Raw genomic sequence first — 10547 nt, forward strand, 5'->3', positions numbered from 1 at the left:
AATAATGGGATTACTATATCATATGTCACTTTATTATTAATTAAGGGTTGACTTGTACAGTGCACGAGATAATTTTTTTCATTTTTAAATAATATTTTATAAAATTAAATTAAATTGTCATATATGTCCATATAAAAATTATTTTTAGAACTATTTTGCAATATCTACATTATAAAACAATACTATTAATTTTATCATGATATAACATATAACATAAATAAATATATAATAATTTTAGTTGAATTATTTATGTATATATCTATGCATACACACACACACACATATATATATATATTATGTATATAAAATACATAATATATATATGTGTGTATGCATAATATATGCATACACACATATATATATTATGTATTTTACATACATAATATATATATATATATAATATGATACTTTTATACTTAATTTCAATATAATAAAATAAATATTCATTTTAATATTAAAAATTGATAATACAACAATTCCAATGGGCGATGGGCTGGGCTGATCCACACTTCTAACGGGTCTGCTGGCCTTGAAGCCCACAGAGCGTACCTGCAAAAAGGTCCAAAGGGGGAGGTAATCCCCTGACGGACACTTCGATGATCGAGTTAGGATAGAGTAGATTGATTGTGTAAAGAGAGAAGAGAGGGATGAACCTTTACGCTGTGTTTGGTTGGAGGATTTGAGGAGGGATTTGAAAAGGGAAAGGGAAAAGTTAGGTGAAATGTAAATAAAATATACTTACATTTCACTTAGTTTCACACACCTTTTCCCTTTCTTTTTCCAAATTCCTCCCCAAACTTCCCAACCAAACGCAGCATTAACGTATATCGGAAGCTTCCTTATATCATTTACTCATCATTTCTTTATCCATTTTAAACTGTCTTGTTGGCTAAAAGTCTATATTCTAGCTCGCATCATTTATGGTAAGTCTGTTTCCTCCGGCGTGAAAGGGGTGTCGCATTTAATTCTACGAGATCCTCATTAATGACTGATGTGTAGGTGCAATAACTTTGTAAGATCTTTATCTGCCTGCATGGTTGATTCCCTACCCGACAAGTGTTTAAATGCTATTAGTTCTGGTCCATCATTGGTTTCTCAAGGTTATTGGGTTTTAATATCTAGTCCGTGAGTTGGGTCCTGAGTGGGTCGGACCTTCTTGCAGGTCCATCGGTATTAATAGTCCCCATTCCCAAGTGCAACTTTAGTCCAAGGAATGGAATAGGAAAGGTGGAGGAGGGGGCCGGGAGGAATGGCCAATCGGTAAGGGCGGCCGACAGTAAGGAGAGCCGACCGTGAAGGTGCTCGAGTAGGCTGACCGATCGTGAAAAGGGCCAACCGCGAAGGTGGCCGAGTGGGATGACCGACTGTGAAGAGGGCCGAAAAGGCAGTGACTGCACATGGGGCAATCAAGGCCAGTGGTGAGGGAGGTGATGCGTTAATAGGAAGCGAAGGCTTGGTCCTGAGTCGTAGGCCGGACCCTCTTGCGGGCCCACCGGTATAAAAAATAATGATTAAATTGGAGAAAAGAATTCATTTAAAATTAAAGAATGATTTTAATTATTTATTTTAATAATCTTAACCTTATGGTTATATAAAAGTGTTATTTAAACAAATATATATAATAATTTTATTTTAATTATTTATGTGTATTTTAATAATCCTAACCCTATCGTGCTATAAAAGTGTAATTGAAATAAATATATAATTATTTTATATGATATTAAATTATAACATAGTAAAATAAACATCCAATTTGATACTAACAATAATTTTTAAATTGGAAAGAAAAATAGTAACATATAATTAAAAGTGATTCCAATTATTTAATTTTTTTTTTATTCATTTGGAAATAAAAATAAGTAGGAATGGGAGTTATAAAAAAATTTATTTAAAAAATTAAATATAAGTATTGTGTTTGGATTAAGAAAAAAATAGATAGATTAATTATGTTAAACATTGATTTTTCTTTAATATCTATTTTTAGAATGTTTATACATATTATATATAATTGAGGAAATTAGTCTAACATCCCTCTCCAACTTTAGATAGTAGGAAAAGTCTACCAAAAAAAATTTCTATTAGATAAGGTCCCTCACATCCTTTACTTTTATTTTATTAAAAAAATACCAACTTAACCCTCACTCATCTCTCTTCTCTCTCTACATACTTGGGTCTCTCTTCTCTCTCTACATATTTGGGTATTTATTCTTTCTCTCTTCCATTTCACTGATCTCTCTCGTCCTAAACCCTAAAACTCAAATCCACCATCTCCTCATTCTTCGATACCACCACCTCCACATTCTTCCACTCCGACAACTGCTTCATCACCGTTGCCGACTCTCACTCTAGCCTCGTCTTTCCATTTATCTTTTCTCTACAGATTTAGATCTCTCCACCACCTCACAATCTTCTCTTCTCAAACCTTAGAACCCAAATCCACTATCTCCTCATTCTTTGACACCATTTTTGTCACGACCCAAACCCGCCCTTAGAGGTTTAGTGTCGTAACTGGCCAGTAATTCTTGGATTACCAAAGGCCTCTAAACAGATTAACATATATTTAGGGGCTGGCGGAAATAGATATAAAACAAACATCTCTATCAAGATGTGCAAACATACATGTGACAGATAATTTTAAACTTTAATAACATACATGTGACGTTATTCACATATACAAATAAAACAAAAGTGGAACCTAGCCCAGTGCACAATCAAACAGTAACTTGTTCATAAACCAAAAGAAAACAACGTCTTAAACACTTGGTCTACAAAATTTGGCTTCTCAAAGAGAACCTCCTCGAGAAACATAGTGGTTGGCTGAACCAAAACTCTCCAGGTAGCAACTTAGGCCTGGTCACACGCTTGCTCACCTACATACATAATATAAACAGTAAGCGGAAGCCCAATGAATAATAACAAAGTAAAGAATTTAATGAATGATGTCCTATATCAAATTTCAAACCAGAAACAAATTCAGATTCACATGCTTATCGAGAGATCATAAGCAGTTGTATATGGTACATCCATTTAGCTATCATATTATATCAAATTAGTCGATACTGACGACCACAAGGGTCCACACCTTGTGCACAAGTAGCCATGGTATTGTTACCCCTAGGCAAGGGCTACGTGAACATAGGCCTCGATATTGTTACCCTAGGGCAAAGGCTACATGAATAACAGCCACAGTATTGTTACCCCCGGGCGAGGGCCATGTGCATATTGGCTATGGTATTGTTACCCCTGGATGAGAGCCACGTGAACTAAGGATGCCACAAATACATTTAAGAAATTAGGACAATCATTCGTTGTACAAAACTTGACATTTCGGAAAACAAATCTTATTTTGTCATACAGAAAATAAATAAAATTGAACATAGCTTTACTAAGTTATTACTTACAGTTGGCTTCAATAGTAGATGGACATATCAGATAACTTGTGGCGCATAACCTACATAGATACAGAACGAAGGCGTACGGAATTACACACACGGAATCATTAACTTAGTTCTTACTTATCTTGGTGTGTTTCTACTTGCTATCCTCATTACTATGTCTTAATCTTGGCCTAGGAATGCCTAGGATGCAATAAGGATGCTAAAATGCACTTTGAAACATTTAACAGAACTTGCTGAAAACAGGGGTCTCGTTCAAGGAGACATGCAAAATGTGAGTGGTCGCTCGAGCACAACTTCTGTCACTCGAGCAGTCTGTAAACTCTGCAAAAGTACTGGTTGCTTGATTTTTTCACTCGATGTTCGTTTAATGCTTACTCGAGCATGAGACTCAGATCATCGCTCGAGTGCAACTTCTGTCGCCCGAACGATCTGCAAAACATGTAAACTTCCAGGAGCTTGCATTGTACGTTCGAACCAACTTTTGGTCGCTCGAGCGAAAGTGCAAGATCACAGAGTAGTCGCTCGAGCGCAGGTTCTGTCGCTCAAGCGGAGAGAGAATCTGCAATTTTCAGATTGCTCTTCCTAGCTCAAAACTCCAATTCCATGTTGAAATTCATGTTTTCTTGGGCCAAAAACTTAAGGAAACTTGTGTGTAATCATGGAAAACGTGGAGAATTGAAGATCATTTCATGAAATCAAGGCCCAAAAGCTTGCCAATTGAGCAAAATCAAACTCAAACCTTTGAAAATGTAACATGCATGAAATTTCTTGGTTTCAAAGCTTCCAAATCATGAACTATTGAGATGCTTTGGTTGTAAACTTCATGAATTCTTAAACCAAAAGCAAGATGAACACATGCACGTGAGGTTTCTTTAAAATTCAACTTACAATGCCATGAACTATGCATGGATGCATGTATTAAGTTCCAATTCATCAATTCTAGCTCAATTCTCTAATTAATCCATCTCTTTCACCTAAATTCTTACATGAACTAGCTCAAGTATGCAACTAAGAGTTTGATTCCTTACCTAAGATGCTTATTTGTTCTCTAGAGTGCTAAAATCCTTCAAATTCTTTTCTAATGTTTAGCAATCCCTCTCTTTCCTTCCTTGTTTGTTGAATTCAATTCTCAAGCTTTCCTCTCCTTCTCTTCTCATGTTTTTGTTCTCAAGACAACAAAATGAGAGAGTGTAGAGTGTAGGCAATGGTCCACTTATGCCTTATATAAGCTTGATTAGAGAATTGATTAATTAGGCTTAAGTGAACATTAATGATTCTAATTTAATTCGTTCCGAATCGAAATTCAATTAAACCTATCATAATGTTCTAAAAATTCCTACTAATACATAACCGTAGTCAATTTCGTGATCGGATGTCGATAAGGCCTTCAATTCGTAGAACAAAGCAGAAACACAAACAGATAATCCAACGCAAAACAGATAGAATTTCACATAGCATATAACACATGCAGTTAATGTAACATTTCACCTTAATTACTTGTTAGGCATTCTTAATCATGGTTTAACAGTTAACCAAAGGTCAGAGTTGTTACAATTACCTCCGTCTTCTTCCGCAATGGCGACCGCTTTATTGTTGTCGACTTCGTCATGTCTTCAACACCAAATCTTAAACCCCCATCTGCCGCCTTTGTGGGCACGCTTGCCTCGTCTAGCTCGTCCGCTACCATAAGGATAGGTCCTTAATCTATCTGCTGAAAACTAAAGAATGAATAATCGTGGACAACAATAAACTCACGAATGTGGCAAAATATGGACGATAGGATTGTGATATATGAGCAAATCAGATTGAAAGTTGTGTGAGCAAATCGGATTGAATTTTTTTTGGATTGTGTGAATTTTCTCTAGATGTGGAAATTGTGAGAATTTTCTCTAGTTATGGTAACTGTGTGAATTTTCTCTAGTTGTAGTAACTGTGTGAATTTTCTCTGGTTGTGGTCACTATGTGAATTTTCTTTGGTTATGGTCACTATTTGTAATTTTGTGAATTTTTTCTAGCTTTGGTCACTATGTAAATTTTCTCTAGTTGTGGTCACTGTGTGAATTTTCTCAAATACTGTGGGATTATGATGTGTCTAGAGAAATTCTAGAGAAAATTCCTAGAGAAATTCCAATTATGAATACACAAACACATTCAGAGAAATTCCAAGGGGATTATGATGTATCTAAAGAAATTCCAAACATGTACATACAATCACACTTGAAATTTCAAGAGGATTGCGATGTGTCTAAAGAAATTTTAATGAAAATGCCTAGAGAAATTCCAAACATGAACACACAAACACACTTAGAGAAATTCCAAGGAGATTGTGATGTGTCCAAAGAAATTTCAGTGAAAATGCCTGGAGAAATTTCAAACATGAACACACAAACACACTTAGAGAAATTCCAAGGAGATTGTGATGTGTCCAAAGAAATTTCAGTGAAAATGCCCGGAGAAATTTCAAACATGAACACACAAACACACTTATAAAAATTTTAAAGGGATTTTGATGTGCCTAGAGAAATTCCAAAGGGATTCTGATGTGTCTAGAGAAGTGAAAATCAAACAAACCACATCCACCTCTCTCTCTCTCTCTCTCTCTCTCTCTCTCTCTCTTTTTCTTCTTCTTCTTCATGTTTGGGATTTTCTTCCCAGAATGAGCACTTTGATTGCTTTCTATGTCTCATCTTAACAACAACAACAACAAGCAGCAATATGTTTTCAACACCACCACTACCACCACCACCAGTTCCGACGGTGGAGCTCATTTTCCAGTGATGGAAAAGGCTTAAGTCTCAGGTCGTTGCTTGCTCTCTCAACCACAAAAATGGCCACATCCACTTCGACATCGACCTTGACACCGTCACTTGTCCTCGTCCCTCCATGATTGAAGATACAAGGGTATTTTGGTTCAATAAATTTGGATGTAAAACGTGCATGTTTTTAGGGACCTGAGCTACTATGTTTTTGTTTTGTATCATTTATCCTCTAAGGGCGTGTTTGATTCGCTGAATTAGGGGGGGCAATCCACTATTTGGATTGTAATCCATTTAAAGCTCCTTATCAGTTTTTTTTTTTTTTTAGTCCGCCAAACATGGAGTCCGGCCGAACTCCTTATCCCCCATATGATGGACTACTGTATCCTAGAGGGGTAATGGGACAATTTTTGGAGGACTATCCACTGTTGGGATTAGGTAGTGAAATAAACATTTTGACCATCTACTATTTAATTATATATTATATTTAATAAAATTCAATAAAATTTAAATGTCTCAATTTAAAAATAAAATAATTTTACTTAACTTTTAATTGATGTTTTATTTATTTAATTTTTTAAAATAATTTTTTATAAATATTTTATTCATGTTTTATTTTAAAATTTTGTTTATAATTTATTTAATTTCATTATTTAAATTTTAATAAATGTTTTATTTAATTATTATCATTTTAAAAAATAAACTTATTTAAAATTTTAATTAAAAAAATAACATATTTTTTATTGATATTTTATTTTTTTAATTTATTTAATTTTAAAAAATAAATTTATTTAATTTTGTAAAAAATAAAATAAAGTAAAATTTTATTTAATCTAGCTAAAAATAATTAAAATATTAAAAATATGTTTAATATTGCTATTACTTAGTAAACAATTGAAAAGGGTTAAAATAGTCTTTTGTTCATTTATCCTATCCAGTCTATCTAACCAAACATTGGATTCACTAAAAATAATCATTTCTAAATATCTAATCCCATGAAAAAACAAAAACGGGATATGCATCCAATTCAACCAAATAGTCCGGGGGATTTACAGTTTTAGGATTCAAGTCCGAAGGATTTTAATCCCCCCTTATCCAGTCCGTTCAATCAAACACACCCTGAATTCCTATTATTAGGGACTTTAAAAAAAAATCCCTATATAATTATAGGGAATGGCTTCTGTCCAGTCCTTAATCGGACTGGACCGTGCTGTTGGGCCCGTGGAGGCCCACCACAGGTCCCGTTTTGATAATTTGAACCGTTCAATGTGTAGAACTCGTCGAGGACTATATGCCTGTAAAAAATCACGTTGATCGGATATCGATAGCTATGTGATCAAAACAGATTTTTGTCAACCGTTAATTTATTCACCGTCCATTTTTTTTATACAAAACTTATTTGATCACATAGCTATCGATATCCGATTAACGTGATTTTTTACAAGCATATAGTACTCGACGAGTTCTACACATTGAATGGTTCAGATTATCAAAACGGGACTCGTGGTGGACCCTCAGGGGCCCAACAGCACGGTCCAGTCCGATTAAGGACCGGACAGAAGCCATGCCCATAATTATATATATATATATATATATATGTATGTATATAAAGTTTAAATTAAATATAAATTTTTCTTAATAAACAACTTCATGTTAAATAAGAATCTTGATATAAATTAACAATAAGGTAAACTACCAATAGGTCCTAATAGTTAGATTTAATTTTCATCTAGTCCTATTAAAAATAAGTCCTAATAAAATCGTCGCTAAAAATAATTTTTTGTTTTTGCATGTCTCTAAAAATTGACATTTAGTGACTTTTTTTCACGATTTTTATAAATTGTCGCTAAAACTTACAATTAGTAATGTTTTTCTGTGACAAATTTTTTAAACTGTCGCTAAAAGTTGAAAATTAGTAACTTTTTTTGTAACGATTTTTTTAAACTCGCTAAAACTTATAATTGGTGATATTTTTTGTGATAAAATTTTTAGACTGTCACTAAAAATTAACAATTAGTGACATTTTTAAATAGTAATTGATGAAAAATGTCATTAATTCTCACCGGACCTATTGAATAATAAATTCACCTATTACGACATGCATGTAAGTTCCCTTTAATAATAAAATATAAATAAGATAGACAAAAAAAATAAGATATATATTTCATTTTAATATAAAAATTGAATACTTGCATAAAATTGAAAAAAAAAGTAGAAGAAAATTAATTAATAAAGTATTTTTTAGTACATATATTTTAGGAGAAATTACTCATAAATCCCATTTTGATAAATGTTGCTCTAGTTAGTCCTGAATGTTTTTTATTAAACCATTTAGTCCTAAAAAACATCACAAACATCACTAAAAAACATCATAAGAAATCAACATCATAAAAACATCAACATCATCAACTACATCCTAAAACATCATCAAATGTATATCAACATCATCAAAATATATATATATATATATATTGATGGTGTTTCTGTGATGTCAATATATATATATTAAAGGTGTTTCTGTGATGTATATCAACGTCAAACATTCAGAACTCGTTGAACTCGTCTGTGATGTATATCAACACCATCGAATCACCGGACCACCAGGCCCTCTTCTTCGCACCAAACCCATCGTCTTGGTTGCCGATTACGAACTCGTCGTTAAGATTGAATCTGAATCGCTTGTCGTCCTCGCCGTGTTCGACTCCGATTCCAACTCCTCCGCCATCGAAATCCACTCTCTAACCCGATCAAACCCCTCAAATCTAACAGTACACACCATTGTGCATCGTCAACAGTATTTCAACCACTGTTGATGATGAATGCTGATCGCTGGCCCTGATGTTGATGATGAATGTCGATCGCCATTACTGAAACCCTAAGTTTGAAACCCTAATGTTCTCTCTCATCTTGATTTTGAAACCCTTTCTTTTTCTCTCTCAACCCAAATCCCAATTCTACGCTACCAGCAGATCCAAATCCAATAGGCTTTGGCGTTGTGGTGGTGTTGATTGAAGCCCATAGACTGAGGATCTTGTTGGTAATTAATTATATGATATCACCCATCTATGTGGATGTATATATATAGATATATATAATGAATTTGATGAATAATGATTGATGTTTGATGAATAATCTTAACGTTTAATGGTTGTGTTTGATATTTGATGAATAATGTTTGATGTATGATGAATAATCTTAATGTTTAATGGTTGATGTTTGATGAATAATTTTGACGTTTGATAATGTTTGATGTTGGATGTATAATTCGAACGTTGATAATATGTTTTGATGTTTGACGAATAATGTTTGATGTTTGATGACGTTTGATAATGGTTGATGTTGGATGTATAATTCTAACGTTGATAATGTTTTCACCGAAATTATACGAATGATCCTGGCGTTGGTAATGTTTGATGTTTGATAATAATTCTGACGTTGTTAATGTTTGATGTTTGATGAATAATGTTTGACATAAAAAAGCCTATAGTAAGCTTTTAGTGAAATAGGACCTATTAGTCCAACAAAAAACATTCGGGACTAAATGGTTTAACATTTTCAAATTTGGGATTTATTGGTGCTTTCCCCTATATTTTATATTAAATTTTATTTATGGGTAGTTAAGATTAAGTAGAAATCTTTTAAATATAGATTTTTTTATATATATATAGAAATAATTAGGTATAAGTGTATGTTTCATGGCACTTAAAAAAAAAAAAAGAGAGAGAGAGAGAGAGAGAGAGAGAGAGAGAGAGAGAGAGAGATGTCACATAAGAGAAAAGTTTTGAAGGTAAACACTACTTATATATACATATATATGATTAGTAATATCACATGTTAACAATAATGTGAAATTACTGTCATAGTAAATTCTTACTTCATCCTCTCCTCCTTGACTTAGAAATATAATATGTTGCTCTTGTATTCCTATTTCTTACAAATAACAATAATAATAATAATAATAAATGGAAATCCTCTAAACCCACAAACAAATGGCAAGAAAAAGGACAAGCCCTAGGTCAAGTAGAGTGCATTCGCCATGGATCATTGAAAATGGGAGTTGAAAACATGAATTATTGGTTACTTTTCAAGCAAAGGATACCTATCATTTCTTAATGGGGGTTTAATTTGATTGATTTATTTATTTTTGTAGATGTGCAACAAAAGCAAAGTGTACTACAAATGGTTATCATATTCAAAATGGATTTTAGTGGTCTCAATTTTTATGAAAGGGTATTAACCAACATTATTATTGACCCTATAAATTAGGTGATGTGGATGGAAAATCAAGTAGTCAATGATGTTGCTTGAGTTGGATGGGACTCCATTTTTGGCTGGTTATGGTGGGTTTGCATTTTGACAGGCTACGGATTGATAATGGGGTATGGGGAAGCCA

This window comes from Camellia sinensis, chromosome 3 (assembly GCF_055761805.1).
Source record: "Camellia sinensis isolate YWXY chromosome 3, ASM5576180v1, whole genome shotgun sequence".
Lineage (NCBI taxonomy): Eukaryota > Viridiplantae > Streptophyta > Magnoliopsida > Ericales > Theaceae > Camellia > Camellia sinensis.